Source organism: Rhinolophus sinicus, chromosome 12 (genome assembly GCF_057876585.1).
Source record: "Rhinolophus sinicus isolate RSI-liver-muscle chromosome 12, RSI-T2T, whole genome shotgun sequence".
Taxonomy (NCBI): domain Eukaryota; kingdom Metazoa; phylum Chordata; class Mammalia; order Chiroptera; family Rhinolophidae; genus Rhinolophus; species Rhinolophus sinicus.
In genome coordinates, this window is record NC_142512.1 from 27,881,352 (window position 1) to 27,906,140 (window position 24,789).

Sequence of the window (24,789 nt, forward strand, 5' to 3'; positions counted from 1 at the left end):
TCTTTTTTTTCTTTTTTTAGAAGAAAAATATCAGCAACTTTTGGTCTGTCACAAGGTCAAGTGATGATTAGTGATGCAGGCTCTCCTAAACACATGGTTAGCCCAGAAAAGTTAAATCAGTTTCCAAAAATTTGGTAACCATTAGAGTACTTCCTAAGTCACTTCCGATGTCAAGCCTTAGGTGGAGGGGGAACAGGGCTATATTGAGTTCTCTGCAGTTTTCTACCAAAGGGACTTAATTTGGCAGCTGATCCAGCCAAGGAAACACTCACGCAATGGCAGAACTAGACAGGAAACACATTTGAAAGCGCTGTTTTGATAGAGGATCATGAGATCAGGCAAAGAGCTGTGAACTTTATACGTAGCCTAGGCCATGGAGCGCTAGGCTAGCCACCTGAGGTTAGAGAATAAGAAAGGAAATTAAAGGGGGCGGGGGCATATCACTTCCATGCAGTTCTCTTTCTCAAAAGAGGTATGCTAAAAATTAGGAGATTCTTTGAAGCAGAGGAACATAATTAATGAATATAGTTATTGTTTTTTGTTTTGGGTAAAACATTCCACTATCATTATTCACCTTTACATTTTTAACATGATTGCTAGCATAGACTACAAGAGCTAACCTCATCAATTCTAACCAACTGCCTTTTTATAGCTCTCAGAAGAGCTGTCTTTCCAAGGAAAACACTACATTGAGCAAAGGTTGTACTTTTAGAAGATGGACGTTTTATAATGATAAGTTTTGACAACTTGCTCTGGTCGCCATGTGTCTCCCAGGCCTGCCAGTGGGTGGGTATTTGTCAGGAATGAGGATATGTCTGAGAGGGGCTGCTTTATAGCAGCCAGACTTGATTTTCAACTTGCAGGGCTTTGAGCCTCCTTAAAGCACTCTGGAAAGAGAGAAGAGGAGCTCGCCTGTTCTTGTGTGTGACATTGGAGGAGACCTTGAATGTCCTGTTCAGGGAAGTGTAGATCCTCCGTTTTAGAGCTTTTGTTTGACACCTTTCCTCCTCTCATGAACTTCTCTCTGTTCTCTCTGTTCATATTTAGAAACTACAATTTGATTTATTTCTTCTGTGAAGCCACTCTTCAGGGTCTACAGAAGCCATTTTTGTGTATATGGCGGACTTATTGATTTCTCACAGGACATCATAAAAATTATATCTGGCTCAATTGCACCATTGAAAGGAAAAATAAAATCCATACCTGCATTTAGCAAGTGCTACTAACACTTTCCTCTAGACCAAGAGTGATGCTCGGTTCGCTGTCGTTTGTAACGGCCGAGTTGTATTCTGCAGCGTCATCACCCACATTCTGCTTCTGTGCCTCAGACAGCTGGCAGGTCCCAGCTAGAGCGGATGATGCTGCACTAATAACGTCTGTCGAGTTGTTCTAACCACACATTTGGTAGACAGCTGAAAGACCCACATTCAACCTTACTAAGTTTATATGACTGTTTCTAAATTTACTGTAAACACATTTTTTTATCTAAAGCTCTTTCAAATGCTTATTACTACTTAACAATAACTGCATAAGTGTTCCTCTCAATTCTAACTTCCAGAGCTCCTTAAAAACCAACAAATGAACTATCTTCCCATTTAATTATGAGAAACTAATCTGTACAATTTCCTTATTATCATTAATTCTCTCGTATCCAAAAGAATAATCAATACAACCCAAGGGACCCCATTTATCAGAATAACCACAGAACTGATTTTTAATTACCTTTTGCCTAGAGCACTGCAGCAGCGCCCAAATTGGTCCTACAAACATCAGTCTCTCTTACCCTGCCACTTATCCCCATTTCTCCTGCATAACACCAGTAGAATCTTCTTCCTCAAATGCTGCTTTTATCACGTCACTTCTGTTTTTAAGAACCTTTGATTGTATCCATTTTACAACACGAAGTCTTAATATTTTGATTGAAGATTCAAAATGCGAGCCATGCTTCTTGTATATGCTTATCCTTTTTATCAGCACCTGCATGCTAGTCAAATTGACCTTTTCAGTTCTATCAGGCTCCAAGCAGTTCAGATCCTAGCTCATAAAGTCAGTATCAAGAAATGTTTTTCCTGAGGTCATATGAGACTTTTTCTTCATAAAGTCAGTGACAGACGAGGTTTCTGGTTGAAAAAGGAAAAGCAGGAGGCCATTTTATTCAGTTGGATTCAAAAAGTGTTCATCACTTTGATGGATGCTCTTTCTTCAGTTAGGTTTTAATAATATTGGAGTGGAGATAAACTAGCGTTTTTGGATAGATGTGACTCTACCTCAGAGTGGGGCTTCTCTGTGTCAGAACAGGGTCCATATCTGTCAGGCCACAGGGAGGTGACATTATCATGCCATCAGCTTTCACAGACAACAAGCAATAAAATGCCAACAAAGTTGGAACAGCAGTAGGTCTTGGCTCCTAGCCAGGGTACTGCTTTGACTGCCATACAGCATCACATATGTGGCTAAGTGTCACCCATGGTTTCTTTCCGGAGTCCATGCCATATACACTCTATCATAGGCAGGTAGATATGAGGTAAGTTTTAGTTTGTCTTAGAAAAGTTAGCATCAATTTTGGAAGCCTTGGACTCAACTCTTTAGTTGTGAATTTGCACACCAGGCTATGGTCCGATTTTGTATCTCAGGGATGATTTCATATGTAAACTTGTATCCAAGTGTCGTGGAAGTATTTGCCGTAATCTAGGTCTGTCTTCCTATGAAAAGTGACTTTTCTCTGTTTTACCTGAATCCTGTTAGCTCTTTAGCCCATTAAGGCTCTCGGCAAAATGTTTTATAATAATTGAATAATACGTTGAATGTATGGTCAATTATAGCAACCCTATAATATATTCAGGAAAGATGCATATCCCATTTTACAGGTGAAGAAATTGAGACTCAGACTGTTAAGTATTTTAGCCAAGGTAAGCCAGTAAGTGGTGGACATTGGACTGGAGCCCACATTTCTGACTCATATCCCATCCTTTACTTCGCTCTCTCTGTAAGTGGTATGATTTCAGGATTTGACTTGTGCCTGAGATCTATAACCATATATGGTGATTGCAATTCGAGGTTCCAGAGTAAATTCTGCTACTAACCAGCTGCGCTGACTTTTGGCAAGTCCATTTAATGTTTTTCTTAGATTATTTCTAAGATCATTTCCAGTGAAAAGATACAGGATATTTATAATTTTATGACTCTAATTACATTTCAGCAAAGTAACTGTCATATCATAGATATCACCTGGAATTTTTTGTTTTATTTCTTAATGGCATCACTGAAACAAGAGGTGAGAAGAAGAGTTTCTGACTTTGATTGTTGTAATTATTTTAATTTATCTCCTGTCCCTCTGCCTTGGTCTTACTAAGTTTTGAATGAGGTATCTAAATCATTAAACTGCGGATACAAATTACTATTCATTAAGCAAACTCATAATCTATGTTACATTGTTCAAGTTATATTCCAAACTCTTCCAATGAAGTGTGAAAAATTTGTGTTTGAGATTTTAAAATAAATCCTAAACATTGCAGTCCTCATCCTCCTTCACTAACTTATTATTTCTACATAAAGGCCTTTCTTCCTTGAGGCCTGTGAGCCCCCAGGCCTTTTCAGCATAGTGGTCTGCACTTCTCTGTTTTTCTTTCCCTGGGAGTGCTGATTAGTGACTTGCGGTGTAGATTCTGATTTATCGCAGACCAGAGCTGCCCCTTAGGGGCTGAGTAGAAACACTCATGAAGGAGCCCTGATTAAAAAGAGTGGTAATGAAGACAAATGTTTCAGAGGGAGTTGAGAGAAAACCAGTCCTTGGCACTCCCCCTAGCTCCTCTGAGCTTTTGAAAAGGAGGTAGTGGTAGCCAAAGGAAATATTTCTCCTTTGTTGTTTATTTCTCATGGCACTGGAAACATTTTTCTTTTCCTCCTGGGTGTTCTAATTCTCACTTGTTAACTGCTTTCCATGCAGGGTTGCAATTAACCCCTGGCAGATTCCTCACCAGGTTCCCCTTATAGCCACTCCATCCCCAAAGAAGTTTTTAATGCTTTGACCTATCACCATTTTTAAATTCGTCAGGCTTGACACTTTTGCCTAATTTCTCAGATCATTAAATCACACTTCTGGTTGTTGTTTTTTGTTTTGTTATTTTCCCCCAGTGATTTTTACTAAATTTGATGTTAGGTGCCTATAATCACTTCCCCTTCTTCTTCTTGTTTTTACAAGACAGAATGCCAGTAGACAAAAGCAAATTCCCATTCGCTTGGTAATTTTAATCACAACTACGTCAAAAGTTGCAAATCAAGTGTATGTCCATAACTAAGGACCCCGTTCCAAAGTTACTTGAGTCTAAGCGGGAACTCTGCAAATAACTGTCATTGTCGGATCTGGGTCTTTGGACATCTACCAAATCAGTAGCCCCATCATCTGTGGCTATGTGAGCCCTGGTCAGACCTAACCAAAATTTGATTTTGTTTCAGAAGATTCCCTAACATTGGAGTTAATGCTAAGGATTTAGATTGTTGGTGACAGGCTTACCCAGTGAGTCTCTGAACTACATTGAATGGTCAAAATACCACATGCAGAACACTTAGGGGAGGGGAAAGGTAAAGTATTGTGGAAGCTATGAAGTATTTGGTGAGCAAGAGAAAACCACTATACATGGTCCTGGTTAGTGTGCTGTGTGCTTTGTTCATTGCCAAGGTGGCAAGGTGCAGAGGAGAGAAGAAATAGTAGAGCCCATCCCCTGCCCCTGGCAATAAGAAGCTTCTCAGTAGATCTACATGGATTAACAGGAAAATATCGAAGAATCCAAGCAAAGTTCAGAAAATGCCACTACCCCTGATTCATCTGATCTACTGAAACCTTTGATTTCCAGAGGTGGGTAGTAGTTTCTATCAGGTGGATTCCTTTTTCTGGAGAAAGTCTCAGTGTACTTATAGAACCTTGTCAAATATGCAAGGTTAAAGGAAAATTTAAATCTAATCCAATAAAATGAACAAAGCTGATACAAAGATTGAAGTTATCCTCATGGCCTTTCTTGCATTTTTGCTTCTGATTTAAGGCCAAAAAAAAAAAAAAAAAAAAAAAAAAAAATCCCAAGGAAACAAACAACAAAAGCAGCCACAACGAATTATGAGCTTAGTGCCTCTCCGATATAAGGCAGAATTTGAAGTTATCCCATTCTGATGAACGTATAAGATTAAAGATCAACGTTAAAGATTAAAGAGTACTCATTGAGAGAAAACTTGGGTAAAACTCTTCACACTTAGGTTGTTTCTGTTGAGGTTTGGTTTCTCTGAACTCTTCCCCAACTATAAAGGCAAGGTCAAGGTCTGAGTCTAGGCTAAATGATGTCAAGTACAAGGGCTGTAGGAAAGGCCAAAAATTGCTGCAGTTCATCTGGAAACAGATGAAGATTTAGGCTGCTGGACTAATTGCCAAGTTTGTAGGATTACTTCAGCAGCATGCTCCAGGGTATCAGAATTCCATGCAAATTTGAGCCATTTGACATTACTTCCCTGTTAACTGGGGAAGAAAGACTCTTAGTAGTTTCCAACACTGAATCAAATTCACCCTCAAGTACTGATGGGCTCTTCCTCCTCTTCAGTATTGGCATACTGTTCTTTATTTTTTCTGGCTTCAAACAGGCATATTAAGATTTCATGGATATCTGAATCTTTATTTGAGTATCTGGGAACACATCAGAGAAACCAGATAGAAAAGAGGGAAAAGGAAATAGGCTATTTCCTTAGTCTTTTGAAGCAAATGAATTGGAATGGTGCTTTCTGTGACGTTCATTGGCCCACAACTGCCCGGAATCTCTAAAAACACCACCTTTTGTTCCTCATTGTGTGATCTTTAACAAAGTATTTCACAGACATATTTAGCATTATTTTCACATATGTTTTCCCAGAATCTGTGGAGCGGAGTTGGAGAGATTGAAGCATTTGGACGACTATAAAGTAATTTGAAATTGAGGGCTATACTAATGAAGGAATCACATACAGAAAGTGAGAGGTAGAATTTGCTTGATTTGGGAAATAAATATTTTAAAGAGTCTTCGTCAGTCTAGTATGGATGGCTAGTATGATTAGATAGGAGTCAAACGGGAGCTATTTATGCACAGTCCTTCAAAAGATGAACAGAGGAAATACAAGATCGTAATAGGAAGATTAAGATCGATAATAATAGTGAGCATTTATTGACTTTTTTTTTTTTTAAGATTTTATTGGGGAAGGGGAACAGGACTTTATTGGGGAACAATGGTCAAATTGTTGTCCTTTCAATCTTAGTTGTGGAGGGTTCTGTTCAGCTTCAAGTTGTTGTTCTTTCAGTCTTAGTTGTGGAGGGCGCAGCTCAGCTCCAGGTCCAGTTGCCGTTGCTAGTTGCAGGGGGCACAGCCCACCATCCCTTGCGGGAGTCGAACCGGCAACCTTGTGGTTGAGAGGACGCACTCCAACCAACTGAGCCATCCGGGAGCTCAGCGGCAGCTCAGCTCAAGGTGCCATGTTCAATTTTAGTTGCGGGGGTGCTACCCACCATCCCTTGTGGGACTCGAGGAATTGAACTGGCAACCTTGTGGTTGAGAGCCCATGCTCCAACCAACAACTGAGCCATCCGGGAGGCAGCTCAGCTCAAGGTGCCGTGTTCAATCTTAGTTGCAGGGGGCAGAGCCCACCATCCCTTGCGGGACTCGAGGAATTGAACTGGCAACCTTGTGGTTGAGAGCCCACTGGCCCATGTGGGAATCGAACCGGCAGCCTTCGGAGTTAGGAGCACGGAGCTCTAACCGCCTGAGCCACCGGGCCGGCCCCCATTTATTGACTTTTAAAAATATGTGTTAGCCACTGTGCTCAGTACTTCAGGAATATTTAATCCCCATATTATAAATTAGGAAATTAAGGTTTTGGTGGAATTAATTTAGCTGACTGGTTGGTTGAGCTAGTACTCAAAACCAGGCATGTCCAACTCCAGAGCCCTTGATCTTTGTAGTAAGCTCTACTATCTGTGTGACTTCAGTCAATTCATTTATATATAGTGTGAGAGTTGAACTGTACAATTTCCAGGTTCTTGAATTGTAGAAAAGCGTTATAAAGTTGGGAGGACTGTCATGGTGACACATTTAGAGAGAAACTGAAGTAGTGATTGTAACGACATTTCAAATTAATGATACCAAACATCAACTGAGCATATACTATACAACAGGCACTATGTAATTAAATTACAAACAGATCAATTAATCCTCAAAACAATCCTTTTGACATGTCCCTAAGGAATATCATAATTATTCATAAAGAGTCAGCCACATCAAAGATATAAAAGACAGTTGTTTAGATGTCTGATGACTTTAGTTCTAACAGAATACCGATGTGGCTTTGAAAAGTCATCAGAAATTGGAATCACAAAGCAACAAGCTTTTTAACGAACTGTTCCTCTACATTAGTACTCTGTACCTTTCTCTTACACAGTTTTTTCACTAAAACATTTGTAAAATTTAATAAAAGTGATATATTTTCTTCACAATTTGAATTCCTGTGACCAGACTTCTGTCTTGGAACTAGTTTCACATTAAAGGTAAGAGGTTTCCAGCAGTTTGAAATTTCCAGAATCTGACTGGAGATGCTATCAGGACTGAGATAGTGAGAACACCCGTGGGTGCGTCAAACGTCCTGTTTCATCCTTCTCATATTGACAGTATCAGGTACTTGGTATTACCTTCATTATAACAGATGATTATAAATACAGAGTTGTTTCTTAATAGCTGGTGCTTTTTGTCACTTAGCCCTAATTCACTTAATTCAAGGACATACTTTGTTAACACGTTGCATACGGCGGGGTTTAAATCCCTTGTGAAGATTCTCGTGATCCGTATGCAACGTGTTAATACTGGGGAGCTAGTTTAAGGATAACTTTGCTGTAGTGATCAGATTACATTAGCGTCAAGTGCCCACTAATTATGAAGAACTTCATATCTGCGTTAGGTAAATGTCATTTCACCACATTTGCCTGAAATGAGTTTTTCAGTCTTTTGGTTGGCATACCATCTCATTGTAAGTATTACAGGCAAGTGGTTGACAAAATTTGGGCCCAGGTCCATTTGTTCTTTAGCAGAAATAGCTAGAAGATGGTCAGTACTTCCAGAGCTCTGAAGAGAAGCGCCCTGCTTTGTTTTTTATCTGATCAGCTAACTTGTCACCTTGAAGTCCTGTGTATTCACTACAGCAGGGCTTGGCAAACCACTGTCACCACCTGTTTATGTACACCCCATGGGTTAAGAACGGTTGTCACCATTTTAAATGGTAATAGAAAATCAACAGATGAAGAATATTGTATTAAACCTGAAAATTATATGGAATTCAAATTTTCATGCCCATAAATAGAGTTTTAATGCACCACAGCGACATTCATTCATTTATGTATTGTCTATGGCTGCTGTCTCATTATGTTCTCAGAGATGAGTAGTTGTAACAGAGACCATCTGGCCTAATGATACTTCCTATTTGGCTCATTACAGAAAATGTTTGTCTACCACTGATTATAAGATGAGGTCCAAACTCTTTCCCAGCATGGCACACAAAACCTTTATTATCTGGGCTGCTGCATACTTCTCTGCTTCATCTTCTCTCTCTCTCGGGCAAACAGTCTGAGCAATAGCCATTCTGAACTACTAGAACTTCTTAGACTCTGACATGCTTTCTACATATCTAAGTATTTCCCCACGTTATTCCCTCTATGTGAAATCATTCCTTTCCATCCTGAGAACCCCTGGCAAATTCCTGTTTGTCTTCCAATATTTTGACTTAAGCATCCCCTTCTTCTCAGCAACCCTAACACCCTGTGCTCTGTTTTCACCTTTCACTCCTTCACTAAACAGTAAGCTTTTGGAAGACAGATAGGTCTCTTGTTCATCTTTGTATCTCTAAGACGGGGTTTCTCAACCTAAGCACTATTGGCATTTTGGACCAGATAATTCTTCACTGTGGGGGCTGTCCTGTGCAATGTAGGGTATTTGGCAGCATTCTCAGCCGCTGCTTATTAAATACTAGTTGCGCCCCCACACATACACAATCATGACAATTAAAAATGTCTCCAAACATTGCCAAATGTCCCCTGGAGGGCAAAATTGTCCCCATTTGAGAACCACTACCCTAGAAACTTGCGTAGTTACTAACCCATGGTGAATACTGTGTCAATGCTGAATTACATATTAAAAGACTTGATTCATTTGAATTATACATTTCAAGTGGATGATTTGAATGATGTATTCCTTATATCTCAATAAAGCTGTTTTTTAATAAAAGAGGTTTGATTTACTAATAGCTATTATTAGTGGCATTATTATTGTGATTTTTTTTTTTTTGAGGGGGTGTCTTCCAGAGTAGTTGCCAGTACAACTGATTATATCACATACTGTACTAGTTGAGACCTTACCTTATTTAATACTGACTTCAATCCTGGAAAGTTGACCGATCTTTGCTTCTTTCTCTGTTGGTAAATGCAGACACAAAACAATTCAGTAACTTGCTCAAAAGTCACATCACTAATGAGCGTGTATGAAGGGATAGAGGACTCAACTCTTGTCTGGTTTCAAAACCTATGTTCCTATCACTTGACCGTGTTGCTTCCACATGCCAAATGTCAGCCACAGGAAGCCTAACTTCCTGGTGAGGTGAAAATACATGTACCTCGCAAAGACAAAATGTGTATATAGCAGATATGAGCAGTTTCTAAATAATGGGAATATTATTTTTGTTCAAAATGCTAACCACTGTTTCTTATCAGTAAAACAGCCCACATGCTCTGTGGACGGTGATGGGTTTTCCGTTTTTGTTGTAGTTGTTTTGGTTGGTTTGTTTTCTTTGAGTCCACGAAGGGGCCACTTTTTTTCCTTCTATGTCTTCAGATCATGAGGTGACAGGGGATCTATTCTGAAACATTATAAAAATCCAATTTTCAGCCTAAGAAGAAAATTGACAGGAGGCAGTATCAGTTCTTGTCTTCTTTCCCTTTGCCTTGGAGCCGTGGCACTAAAGCGAATACAACCTATAAGACTGGTAATCTTTAGAATGGTACTGTCCGGTAGAACTTTCTGCAGTGATGGAAATGTGCTAGGTCTGTGCTATCCAACAGGATAGCCACATGTAGCTACTGTGCCCTGGAAATGTAACTTCTATAACTGAGGAACTGAAGTTTTTGTTTTATTTTAATTAATTGAAATTTAAATGGCCCATCTTTAGACATCTTAGCTTTGTCAAAACCACAAACCTAAGTTTAACCCCAGCAAATATCTTAAGAGACTCCAATTTCAAGCTGAATAAATTACCAGTGGTGAATATATGTGGAAAGTATAGCAATGCTGACTTTCACAGTACAATTTAAAAGGTTACTATTATACCTCAGCTATATGACTTGTAGAGGACAACATTACTCTGTAGGTGGTATAAACTCACATTGCAGTGTTACTTACACATTTCTAAACATCTTCTAGTAAGCCATTTTGTATTTTTCTCTTAACTTGATTGTTAAGTGATAAAATAAATTGTCCGTTTAGGGGCAATTTTGATACATTGAGGAATAAGGTGGACAGTGTGGTGTATTTGAATGTTTTAGGTGTTTAAGAATTATTGTTGGAGTAAGAATCTTTTGCTTTGTTGAAATTCTAGAATTTTTTTACTAGAACATTTGTTTTTTTGGCTCTGGGTCTAAGTAACAGCTACAGTTAGGGATTCAGCAGGAAACTAACAAAATTTTTCTTCTCTGGGTATATTGCTGAGTATTTTCAGAAGATGCAATGTTTGGGAATATTCTTTTCATACCCATAATATTTTCATTTTGATGATGAGAATAAAATGACCTTAAGTTGATATAGTTTCATCAGCAGTACATTTTTTAAAATTAAAAAAATATGCCATCCTAAATTAGCTGTAATGTTTGGCAAGTTATAATTAAACCCATTTTATGCCTTTGATTGTGTTCATTAAATCTGTTTAGATATAGAAAAAAGCAACTCAATTGTAATGGAGACAGAGATGAGTTTTATTATTCTTGGGTCCTCAAGAGTTATTGTTAAGATTTTATTTATATTTATTTTACCCCAACACTTACTTTGTATTAATTGCCAGTGACTGGAGTTTTGAAATATAGATGCATTCTTCACTTGATCTTAGCCAAAAGCCTGAGAAGCAATAGATGCATTCTTCAAGATTATATATACATTATTCTCCTTAGAGTTACAGTTGACCTATTCTAAAAATTTTGATGGCTTTAGAAAAAAAATAAGTTTAAAGGTATTCTTTTTCCCTTCCCAGTTTCCTCACTTGCTTCTTTTAACGAAGTGTGATGAGGTTAAAGATGTTTGTGATCTGGCTTAAAGAGGTTCACAAATACTGTTTCCATATTTGTGGTTTTGCTGTTTCCTCTTACACATGTGTCTTCCTTCTTCAATTTCTTACTGTGTGGAGAGAGAGAATAGGCTGCTCCATTTATATATATATATACTGTGTACATACCATATGGGCTTAGTGGGGGCTTTGTCTATAGTAAAAACCAGAATGTCTAGGAGTTGGTGAGCTAATTAAGAAATTGCCTTCAAATGATTCCTGTGTGGACTGCTTATCAAAATAGATGTAAATGCTTTATCGACAGTTTCCTAGATATCAAATATTCAGCACTGTTCAGTGTAAGTCATCAGGCCCCATGCTGTAAGGGGTACAAAACATGAAAAAGACATGCTTCCTGACCCCCAGAAACTTGGAATTCAGGTGACTTAAAAAACAAAACAGCAAAACAAAACAAAAAACCCCTCTCGTGACCATAGTACAAGGCAGATGAAGTCCTCTCAGAGTACACACAGGAGGAAAGGACTCATTCTAACTGGGGAGATCAGAGAAAATTGTCTAAGTGGGAAAAAATGCCATTCAAGCTAGAATTTGAAGAAGAGGTAGAATTTTGATAGGTGGAGACTGAGGAAAGGTACTCCTATTGGCAAAAAAAAAAAAAAAAAGGCACTGAGGCATGCACGTGCTGGACTAATTTGAGGACAAATTGGAATCTGCTTTGAATATATTGGAAAGGATATGTGAAGGGAAGTTGTGGAACCACGACCCAACTATCTGGAGAGGTTAGGACCAGACTGTGAAAGGAAAAGTGCAGCTGGAAGAGTTGGAACAGGGGACAAGGGTTGGAACGAAAGATGATTGAGGTGGGTTAGTGATGAATTTAGGACGATTATTCTTCCTAAAGCAGCAGAAATGAATAGATATGGGAAAGACTAAAGAAAAGTAACCCCATTAAATGGTGATCACAAACATTTACTGGGTAATCACACCAACGGAGACTTGATTTGTAAAGCCACATAAAAGTTTCTAATCTTTCCTTGTTTTTTCCCCCCCTGGAGCAATAGTGCTCTGGCATTTGGCTATTTTTGAATAATCTTTATATAACTTTGGAATGCAAAAGAAAGAAAAAAGAATACTCTCATTGAAAAGTCAGTGGAAATCTTCTAGTTTGTGATTTTTAAATTAATAAATAGGTATGTAGTTCTTACATAAAACTCTCATATCTGTTCTTTTCCTTATCAATGACATTGGGCACAGTACAGATTGTAATGTAGTGGTTTGACAGTGCATGACTTAAGATATATTTTGTCCTGATCCGCAGGTATCCTGACAAATATTGAGGAAGCAAAAAGCATGCCTCTCCATGCCCTTTGTTCATCTGAGTGATTTTTTTCCCCAAAAGTGTAATACTGAAATGATGCAGGCATGAAGCCAAGTGACAGACCATTGCCACCACTGCTACTTTTTATTATCAGTACTATCACTTCTCTTTACTTTACTCTGTCTGGTTCACCTGTACAAATGGACTGGGCTGATTGATTTAGGCAAGGTAGTGTGCGTTCATCACCCTCTATGTTGAATTCTTACACTGGGATATAAATATTAGATGTTTTGACTAAGATCCTTTACTTTTATGTATGTGACTTTTGATTTTTTAAAGATCGAGTTATGAACAGGTTGAATCACTTATGTTTTAGATTATGAGCTTTTGAAAGTTCCCATTAAACAATTATCCTGAGATACTCAAGTTCTTAAGAGAAGTTAGTTGAGGCTACGATTTATAAAAATAGAGTATTTCCCCCCCATTTTGTCTTTCACTGGATCCCTCACCATATATGAGGTGGGATCAAAAACTATAGTGAATGTTTAAATTAAGAAACGTTATTACGGGGGAGGCCAGATAACTCAGTTGGTCAGAGCGTGATGCTCTTAACAACAGGGTTGCTGGTTCGATCCCCACATGGGCCACTGTGAGTTGCGCCCTCCACAACTAGATTGAAACAACTACTTGACTTAGAGTTCATGGGTCCTGGAAAAACACACTTAAATAAATAAAAGTTTTAAAGAAAAATTATAACAGTAAAAGACACATTGCCATTAATCCCCCTCAAAATACTCCCCCTCTCTCCAAACACACTTATCCCATCGTTCTTGCCACTTTCTGAAGCAGTTCTGGAAGTCCTCTTTTGTGAGTGTCTTTAGTTGTGCTGTCGTGGCTGCCTCGATGTCCTGAATTGCTTCAAAACATTTACCTTTCACGGTCATTTTGACTTTGGGGCAGAGCCAGAAGTTGCATAGTGCCAGATCTGGTGAATAAGGTGGATGAGGACACACCGTAATGTTTTTATTTGACTGAAATTGCTGTACCAGAAGCGATGTGTGACACTGAGCCTTTCTGTTGTGATCACAAACTATAGTGAATGCTGAGCACCGTCCAGTGAAAAGGCAGGGACCTTCAATATGGGAAGCAGTGCATCAAACCTTAGTAACAGTGTGTGATAAGTTTCAACTTGTTTGGTGCAGTCAGTCGGGTGTGAGCTACAGTTGAGAGAAGGTATTTTAAAGTGTGTCATAAATCATCCTCCATCATGACAACGCTCCATGTCACACATCGCTTCTGGTATACGGCAATTTCTGTCAAATAAAAACATTACAATGTGTCCTCATCCACCTTATTCACTGGATCTGGCACCGGGCGACTTCTAGCTCTTCCCCAAAGTCAGAATCATTCAGGACATTGTGGCAGCCACAATAGCACAACCAAAGACTCATGAAAGAGGACTTCTAGAACTGCTTCAGAAAGTGGCAAGAATGATGGGAGAAGTGTGTTTGAAATGAGGGGGAGTATTTTGAGGGGGATTAATAGCAATGTGTCTTTTACTGTAATAATTTTTTTTGTTGTTTAAGAATTCACAGTATTGTTTGATCATACTGCATCCATTATTGATATTTATCACATGTAAGATTCTCTTGCTTAATATTAAAAATGAGCTACCATTTGTTATTAAGATTCTTAGCTAAGCATTCTGTACATGTTATGAATTTAATCTTGACAATTCTGAGAGGTGGTTATTATTATTCCAGTTTTAGAAATAAGGCAGAAACTCAGAGAGGTAAGTAACTTGTCCAAGGACACAAAGTTGGTAATTGGCAGAGCCAAATTTAAAACGAGATCTGTGTGATTGATGCTGATGTCTTAACCACTATCAGCAGGTCCTTGGATAACATCACTTCATTCAACGTCGTTTTATTATAATGTTGATGAAGAAAAAAAAAATCGATCTTGGTTGAGCCACTGTCTGTGTCAAGTTTGCGTATTCTCCTCATGTCTGTGTGATTTTTCTCCGGGTACTCCAGTTTCCTCCCATTTCCCAAAGATGTGCACATTATGGGAGTTGGCATGTCTAATTGTCCCAGTGTCAGTGAGTGTGGAGTGTGTGTGTGTGTGCCCTGAGGTAGAAGGGCATCCTGTCCTGGGTGGGTTCCCACCTTGTGCCCTGAGCTGCCGGGATAGGCTCAGCCACCTGCAACCTTGAACTGGAATAAGCAGGTTGGAAAATCATTATCTTACTTGTTTTTATCTTTCTTAAACATACGTATAGCTCACATTTATTTCCATGTTTAATATTAGAAGTGTTTTGGGTCTTTATTTAGAAGTTCGGTGATGTTTTTGTTACCAGAAATATTCTATAGGAACTTAACTCTTGTTTATATCAATCAGCACATGGTAAAATTTGTTTCATTATACATTGTTTTGTTTCAAGTCAGTTTCCAAGAGTCTATTGATGACGTTAAGTGAGAACTTACTGTACTTCCTTAACCACTGTGCCTTCCTTGGTGCAAGGTGATGTGACCCCAGTTTTGGTAATGGAGGAACACTTGTCCAAAGTGGATGTTTGCATAGAGGACTCATAGAATTTTATGAATGGAAGGGTATATGGAGGTCATCAACCCTCATGTAAAACAAGTCTTATGTATCTAAGAAGTGTCTCTATTTAACTAGATTCACATAGTGCCCTGGGTAATAACAGTAATAATAACAACATCCTATGGGGGGCGGGGGGCGGGCAGGGAGTTAATCATCAGAAAAAAATTGATTTGTGGGTGGAGGTGAAGGTAGAAAGAGGCAGTCAGTTTGGAATAATGTACCTGGAGGAACTCTGCTTTTTCATGTACTTTGTCTGATTTGATGACATCTGGAATTTGCTCCCAAATAGTACAGGAGGGAAGTAGAGGTGGATGTGTATAGGCTGGGCCATGGTTTGATGGTTGTTGGGTTGTATGATAGATGCTTGGGTTTTATTATATTTTTCTGTCTATTTTGGTGAATGTTCAAAATTCTCCATAATAAATTTTTAAATTTTTATTTGAAAGAACTATTTTCATGATTTTGTAGTGGTTAGATGAAGTATATATTTTCTTATCCAAAATTCTCTTGGATGTTTTAGTCGAAAGAAGCTTTTTTTTCCCCCCTAACATTCATTCCCTCTTAGAATCTCCTTCATTTCTTTTTCTGATTGTTAAAGAAAGAACTTGACTTTTCCAGTGCTGAAGCTGCCTGTATGGCTGCAGTATTGGTAAAATTTATCTAATTTCTTTTATGAGTAACTTCTCTTTGACATTATTTTTTAACTCAAAGACTCGCTTGCATTGTTCTTGTTAGTAAAAAAAAAAAAATTGCTGGGATGTACTTAGTAATTGGAGTCAGCTGCACTTAAGACTGTTCAGCCAGACTGTTATTTTAGCCTTCACTAGTAGGGTTTTTAACACCAGTTTGACCTTACTTTGAAACATTCTCAAAATACCATACTTTAATATCGATTTATATACTTTTATATTAAGGCAGAGCAGGGTCCCTGGGGGAAAAAAATAATGAAAATGTTACTTCCCACAAATACAGGAATAAAGGTAGATTTTCTGATTTTTTATTTTTTTTTTAAGAAAAATGGGGAAAGATTTTGGCTAAAGTTTTACTTCGGTTAAGGCATAATGCTTGCAAATGCATTCTAAGTATACAAATGACAGAAAGCTAGGACACCTACAAGTTCGGTGGGCTTGATTCCCTTGCCCAATGTACCTTACTGCTCCTTGAGGATCTAGACTAAATCCTCTGTTTTTAGCCCAGAGTAGATGCTCAATGAATTTGTTTCTAAACGCTCAATCCTAAATTCACATAACATTATATCAATTACATTTTAGGCTAGTAAAGCTCAAATTTTATAAAAAATACTTTTCTGAAAATACGCTCAATGTTTTTGTTCATTCCAGAGGACAGTTTTCTGATTCCTTTCTCTCTTTGCTTTTTGCCATTGTCCCTACTTTTCGGCCACTGGTAAACTCCCGTCGAATAGAACGGGAGAGGCAGAGTAAATTTAAGAGAGTAGATATCATTTTTTAAAAGTAGATTGAGAGAGGGTTATAATATTCTCAGGACTTCAATTCTTTGAAGACAACAATGATCAGCAAATCCGTATAAGACAACTGGACTCCCTGTGGTCTTTTCTGACCTTTCTACAGGTAGTATGTCTAGATACCAGAGATGCAGTGCTTGTGAAGACCTGGAATATTCCAGAATAGCTCCGACTTGTTTTCTTATGCTATATATACGAATTGAGCAAGTGTTTTATAATGAAATATCCCTCCAGGCAACTCTACATCTTCTGGTGATACAAAATCCTCAGGCACCCAATAAGCAGTCCTTTGTAAGTTTAAAATGTTGGCTATTTTATCTCTGTTACTTTCGGAAGTGTTTGGCCCAATATTCTTCATAAAATAATAAAATCTGTGAAAGATTAAAATTTTATAATGGTTGACCCTCAATAGCTAAAAAACTCATTTTTTAACAACACAGCCTTCCTCCGCAGGTTTTTGAACTTTACTTTCTTGAGCTTTTAAGTTTGCTTTAATTAACCCTTTATTGTCTTGCCTTCTCCAAGTCAACTGTTGAAATTGTTTCTGAGTTGCTGAGGAAGCGAAAGGTTAAAGATAATTTCTTAGTAAGTTGATTTACATCAAAGAATTACTTCATATAGATTAACGGAATAATGATACTGGTAAGATTTCCAGACCAGGATCATTACAGCATTTTGAGTAGGCCCTCAGTGACAAATTGCTGTAAACCTGTTGGGCTCACAACCATAAGGTTTAAAACATAAAAATATCAAAGTGTTTAAATTTTTCTTTCTGTTTCCTTATCAGAAATATTCATTTAGACCATAACAACTGTTAGAACAAGATAACAACTCCAGGCCAGCTGTCAAATGTTTACCATTATCAAAACTCTCCCTGGAGGGAGATGCAACTTTGGCTCGCCTCACCGGCAGTAATTTAATTTTTCCTTCATTCTGACTCGGAAATGGCAGCATTTTTCAAAGCTTCCTCCCACTGATGGCTGAAATTTTCCTTGTGAAATGATTTCCACCAGTCTTGAATCTTTCTTGTTTCTGCCGTCTTCACCTTTGCTGATGGTTCTGCAACTCATCACCAGCTATGCAAACTGACAGTTCACATCCTGGGGCAGCAGCGGGGTCTGGCCTGCAGAAAGGAGCAGCCTGACCAAATTTACGCTCACAAGATCTCTTAATTCACAAAAGCATTTGCTCTAGTTCCTGTTCTCTGCTGCAGGGGCTATGGGGAGGGAATGGGGGTTGGGGCAGGACCATTGGGAGAATGTTCTGAAGAGAAGAGAGGCTCTCTTCACACTCTACTGAGTACACAGACTTTGGAGATGAAAAACAGACGGAGAGAGGCATTTCCAACCATCTTGCTGATCTGTGCGGGAGTTCACTGAACTGTATAGTGTAGCACCAGACCCTCGTGTCATTGAATGTTACTTTTTAAAATTGTTCTTAAATGTTCAGCACAGATACCCCTCCCCCCACCTTTTTTTTTACTTAAGTTGACATAGAATATAAAATTTACAAAGAAATAAAAAGATAAATATTGCAATGAGAATGACCAGAAATCACTTTCCTCTGGAGAGTTCTGTTTAATATGAAAGTCCTCTTAATGAGAGTGGACAGAGGAAGTTTTAGGTTTGATTTGAACTTCATGTACATGACATATTTCATTTTTTTCTCCCCTCACAAATTTCAACCCAGGCCACTTGTTTGCAGAAACTGCCAGACCTTCCCTGGCTGCTTCTAAGATACCCCTGGAATTTGGGGTTGCCTTTTATCTTCTCGGTAGAGACGTATTTTTGTTCTTTTCTCTGTAGCCCCTTGACAGAGGACTCCTTCCTCTGTGCACAGTCTACCCCAGACAGACAGCGGACACATTACTGTTCCGTCGCACAAGGTCACTGCCGTCCTTTGTGTACCAGTTTGGGTCAGTCTGAAAATTGCTTTCGAACATAAATTATTTAAAATGACTGACCTCTTAGGTGTATTTCTACCCACTCCCTCCCCAGATGTCTAAAACGACCTAATCAAATTGGTAGGTTGTTTTCGTGGCTTTGAGAATGGAGCTATAATTAAAGTAAAAATAATAGAATCCTGAGCTTAGAGAGGCAGATTTGAATTCTAGGCTTGGCTCTTCCACTGACTATGTTCTTCAGTTTCTTTCCTTGGAACCCTCACAATCACAGTAAAAGGATGGGGCTATGGGTAATAACACAGTCTGGTCCCTGATTCGGATTCCATTACTTCAGAATGTATGATGGCACTGGATTGAAGTTGATCTTTGAACTATCTGTAAAGTTTGTCATGAAAATTGGTATTTTGAATAATATTTCAGAGCAGAGAATTTACTTAAACTAAAGAAAAGGAAGACATTTCAAACACTTATACAGTAGTTGTATACAACCCTCCTAATTACAGGTGTTCTTATATCAAAGTAGCTCTAACAGACTTCTGCCTCTCAACAGATATTCTTCTTAAGTATAACTCACCTGTCTCCTTGTTTGAGACTGGCTATTTCCCTAATTGCCTGAATGAGAGGTATTTTTATATTCTCAACAGGGCTCTGGGGAATACACACTTGAGACTTACAAGTTGGTTGGGGATGCAAATAACAGTACAAGACAGTAGGTGCTAAATTCCAGAGGAGGCATTATGAAAAGAAAGTGCTGTAGGAATTTCAGATCAGTAGAGATATTTGGAAGGTTTTGTTTGAAAACATATATATATATATTCTTTTCTAAACTTTCATATAGCATGTATAAACACATGGAAGTTTTTTTATTATTCCAAGAGCCTGATATAGTCTCTGCTGCATAAAATGTTTAGCTAATGTATGCAAGGTGTGATCAAACAATATGGTGAATGTTTAAGTTAAGAAAAATTGTTAGAGTAAAAGACACGTTGCTATTAATCCCCCTCAAAATACTCCCCCTCACTAAAAACACACTTATCCCATCATTCTTGCCACTTTCTGAAGCAGTCCTGGAAGTCGTCTTTTGTGTGTCTTTAGTTACGCTGTCATGGCTGCCTCAATGTCCTGAATCATTTTGACTTTGGGGAAGAGCCAGAGGTCGCATGGTGCTAGATCCAGTGAATAAGGTGGATGAGGACACACTGTAATGTTTTTATTTGACAGAAATTGCTGTATACCAGAAGTGATGTGTGACATGGAGCGTTGTCATGATGGAGGATGATTTATGGCACACTTTAAAACACACCTTCTCTCAACCGTAGCTCACACCCAACTGACTGTACCGAACAAGTTGAAACTTGTAACACACTGTTACTAAGGTTCCACGCATTGCTTCTCATATTGAAGGTACCTGCCTTTCTGTTGGTTGGTGCTCGGCAGCAGCATTCACTGTATTTTGTGATCTCAATGGAAAGGCTCCATGTCACACATCACTTCTGGTACAGCAATTTCTGTCAAATAAAAACATTATGGTGTGTCCTCATCCACCTTATTCACTGGATCTGGCACCTTGCGACTCTGGCTCTTCCCCAAAGTCAAAATGATTCAGGACATCGAGGCAGCCATGACAGCGTAACTAAAGACGCTCACAAAAGAGGACTTCCAGAACTGCTTCATAAAGTGGCAAGAATAATGGGATAAGTGTGTTTGAAGTGAGGGGGAGTATTTTGAGGGGGATTAATGGAAATATGTCTTTTACTGTAAAAAATTTTTTTTAAACATTCACCGTATTTTTTTTTATCACATCTCATACGAAAGCTCCCTTAATTTTGGAGTTAACTGATTTTATTTGGTGTGGTAGTTCTTCTTATAAAACCTCCCTTTTATTGAGTACTTACTATGTACCGAACGTTATGTGCTGGACACTGTTCCAAGTTCTGTTTTAAACTATTCATTGGGGATTGAGAAGCTCAGATGGTCGGATGGCCAGGTTTAAATGGTGGGGACCCAGCAAATTACCTGTGTTCAAGGTTACTGCACTGTTGCATTTCATGCTGCCATTGCAGAAACGTAGTCTTGGCATTGCCAGACCTTCCATGGAGTCAAAAGAGACAGGAAATTCACAATTTTATGAATATTTTCTGATCTTTAAAACAGTACAGGCCAAGTAAACATTTGTGACTTTTACATTATATACTCAACCCCATTTTGTTGTCACAACATCCCTACAAGATAGGTATAATTATTTGTAGTTGCCCACTTTCAACTCGGCTAGTAAGTAGCAAAATCAGATTTCTATGTCACGTCTGTCTCAGTCCACAAGCTACAACAGTGCTGTGCTCCCTCCTGTTACCCCTAGACTGGTGGCAGTGGTGCTGGGGGATCGATTGGCAGAAAAGTGCTGTATGGTTCAAGCCAAGCCCTTGACAAAATTGTCACATTGTGTAGCACTGCACTGTAGAGTGTCATCTTCCAGAGAACAGTTACTTATGGTTTGGGGGGTGGGGATAATTAATTATAACATGAAGGTATTGGTGGCTGTAAATATCAAACAAAAGCTCTATTGCTTTTGCTGTGGATTTATTATTTCAACCTCATGGTACTTCTAGAAAAGCTACACAAATACTCCAACTCAGTTATAGTGTTCTTCAGGTTTCATAAAGAGTGGCAAAAGTATTAGTGGCAATTTTACAAGGCCTGACCTGACCAGAGAGAGTGGAGAAACCAGTAGTTCTCAGGATCTGCTAAGTATTTAATCATTTTTGTTAAAATTCTAAATGAACTTTGTGGCCTGAAGAAGTGAACACACCTCCACAAACCTGCCTTTAGCTGGTAGGATCAGGCCCATTATTATTATTATACGCAGCTGTAAAAAGCTGGTTACATAGCATAAATTGCATTGAAACACTTAGGCCACAAGATTACTCAAGAAGAATTGTATTGCTTGTTCAGTCATATATTTTGATCTTTATTGCTAGTAGTTTATTCTCATGAGAGTCGGGGATTAGCCTTGCTTTTAACGTAAAAAGTGTATCTATAAGGGTGAAAATATAAAATGAAAATAGATTTTTAATGGCAACTTTGGTTCTTAGCATTAATTTTACATGCATTTTTCATTCTGAACTTTTAAACAGTTTTGAGAAACATATGAGAGATTTGTGAACAGGGGCAAGAGAGGGTCAAATGTATCAAATCCTTGGATTCCAGCAAATGTAGGATTTGTGGAAGAGCAGAGAAGCGCACATGTGTTGCGAATGTAAATTTAAAATAAAACCTGACATTGTGGAGACTTTGAGAAGTGAATGCACCTCGTTATGGCCAATGTCTGAGGCATTTGTCTTCTTAATAAATTAACCAAATATTAAAATAAACATTAATTTTATCAGTCTGCATTTTTTTTTTTACTCTCTGGATGAAAGTGTTTCAGGAAAAAATCATAAAAGAATCTATGGTAGCTCAGAGAGGTTAAACTCAACAGTTGTTTTCTTTGAAGTCCCTGGCCAGGAGGTTAATTGCCAAAACTGCTTGTGGAAAAGGTGGTAACAATTTAACAAGACTGTACAACTGCAGAGACTTAGATGAATATCAGGTGTTTGCAGATGTTTTTTCCTAACAGGAAAGGGGGGTGGGGAGGAGAGGAGGAACAGAATGAAAAACAGGGGAAGAGAGAGGCCTGAATAAAGTCCCAACTAAACAGCCAATAATTCTTTGTTTGCTTAGCCAATCATCCTGTAATTGGCCAGGAGGGTAATAGGAGTCTACTGATTGGTCAGGAGGAGTGCTTACTGTGGCTATTTTTACAGTATGCTCCCAGACAGAAGGCTGCAATTACTGCAGCTCTCATTCCCACTCTTTAGGGCCATTGCTGCCCTGATTTATGAAACCTGATAGGGTTGCTGTTGGCAATTTATGTTTTAAGTGTTGCCTTCTGGGTCTTTGCTGCTCATGGGTCGGTGTGCTATTTCTTATCATTTATTGTGGTCATTTGAATAGGTAAGCTTATTTGTGACTTATTGAAGTAGGAATACATTCAAAATAATAACCACCACCCACGTGGACTGAAAAGTGGGAACATTCACATAGGATGTGTGATAGAGCCCTACTGCTCTAGAAATAGAAATTCTATTTCCAGTGTAGAGTTTACAGTAGATCAAGAAATGAAATAATGTAGTCCTTTCTTTATCTGCCTTCAACAGACATGTTTCTCAACTCTCCTCATTAATTTGCACTTACTGATTATACTTGGATTTCCTTTGTATGATTTCTAGTAATTAGACTTGGTCCCTGATATTTTAGAGTAAGGAAACTGAGGGCATGTTTAAATGTCTTTAACCATCCAGACTACGTCTGTAGTTTCTGATGGGGCTCTTCTGTCTTAACCCATCCTGACCTGGTCCTGACCTTTGCTTTACTAATAAGGTACTTACCTCACCGTTTCATTTCTCACTTGCTAAACTCGACTATAAATCCTTCCATTACTCAAGATCTTGGTTTTCCACCTTTGCTTAAACCTTCTTTTGTAGTTCAGAGTTCCCTGGGAGCCCAGTTGAAGGGGAGTAAATCTCTACTGATGATAAGGCCCCTGAGCCACAGATTTCTGTGTAGCCACAGCTAGACAACTGGATTTCACCTACACTCCCAACTTGTCGCTTAAGGCTATGGTGACCACAACGTCGACAGCAACTGCTCTTCCTCCTCCTGGTTCTCCTACTTCTTTAATTTTACTGCTACTTGAAAAACAATAAACATGTTAAGGGCTTCTGCAAATCCTCTCGTGGCTTCTAAAGATCTCCATCGTTCAGCATCGTGTTTTGAATGACTGATCTATTCCAGGCATTCTTGCAAGTGCCATGGATACAGTGGAGATGACTGTAGACCACAACTCCTGAAAACAAGGTGAATGTTCCTAAGGCCCGCCGAACTTCCTGGAAGAAGTGTGGCAAGCACCAAACCCACAACGTGACAGTACAAGAAGGGCTACGATCCTCTGTGTGCCCACAGAAAGCGGCATTACTACAAGCAGCAGAGTGGCTGTGGTGGGTAGGCTAAGTCGATTTTTTTGAAAAAGGCAAAATCTACAAAGAAGATGGTACTGAGGTCTGAAAGCATTAAGCTCAGCCACAGATCTCAGAGAATGTTGGCTACTAAGAGATGCAAGCATTTTGAAGTAGGAGGAGGTAAGAGAGATAAGAGAAAGGGCCAAGTGATCCAGTTCTAAGCTTCATGTTTCATTTTATTATGAAATGTATAAAATGTTAAAAAACAAACAAACAAACAAAAAACCAAACACCAACTATCCCAATTTTGCAGATTACTGGTCATTTTCCTTTTGGAGAGAAAGGTGCCCTCTAGTTTGGTGGGTACACCTTCCTCTACAAAGCAGTGAAAGATATCATTGCCCCACCTGAGGCAAAGGATTTACAAACAGCCTCCCAGATTTTTTTTTTCTCTCTGAAAGGGGACCACTTATCACTGACTATGTTATTAGTTCCGTCTTGACATCTCAGGAGATAATGCTTTTCTTTCTTCCTTTTGTTAAAATTTTCTTCTGTCATCCTGTTCTAACTCCTAATTTTTCTCATCCTTCTGAACTCACTAGCGTTAAAAAAAAACCCTAATAGTTTTCTCCCCTCTGTCAGTTGTACACGAAACTCTCTCTTACTGTTGCTTCTACAAATGGGTGGCCATGTCCTGCCCTCCCCAATTCATTACTTCACTTTAGACATGCATTCTATCTTTTCTGAGAGTCTTTACAACTATTCTGACTAACCTTTTGTTACCATGATGTTATAATGTAGGAGAGAGTGTTGATCTGACTTGTCTCTCAGTGTGCCAATTATGGTTCAAGTAAAGCAAATGGTTAGTAGCTAACTCTCATGTAGGGTCGTCTGCCATTAGTTCCACTAGATTTTGAGAATATCACTCCTGCTTTTCTCCCTGGTTCATATCTAGGCAAGACTACCCTTTCTCTCTTTTCCTTGCTATGTTATTGTTTTTATTATGAATATCACAGGGAAAGAGATGAGTATGTGCTTAAAAGATCTGACCCCCACACACAAACACATGTAATGTGACATCTCCTATTTACTTAATTTGAAATTCTTAAGAGAAAGTAGCTTGGTACTTTTAGACAGATTGACATGTTCTTTGTTCTTTGCTTTT

General features: G+C 38.7%; 1 protein-coding gene and 1 pseudogene across 30 annotated transcripts in view; both read left to right on the forward strand.

Annotated features, from left to right (window-relative positions):
* The window catches only part of BCAS3 (BCAS3 microtubule associated cell migration factor), a 520,381-nt gene that overhangs the window by 304,419 nt on the left and 191,173 nt on the right, over positions 1-24,789 (forward strand). The gene's annotated exons all lie outside the window — the stretch shown is intronic.
* Positions 17,361-23,845, forward strand: LOC109447802 (large ribosomal subunit protein eL42-like; annotated as a pseudogene).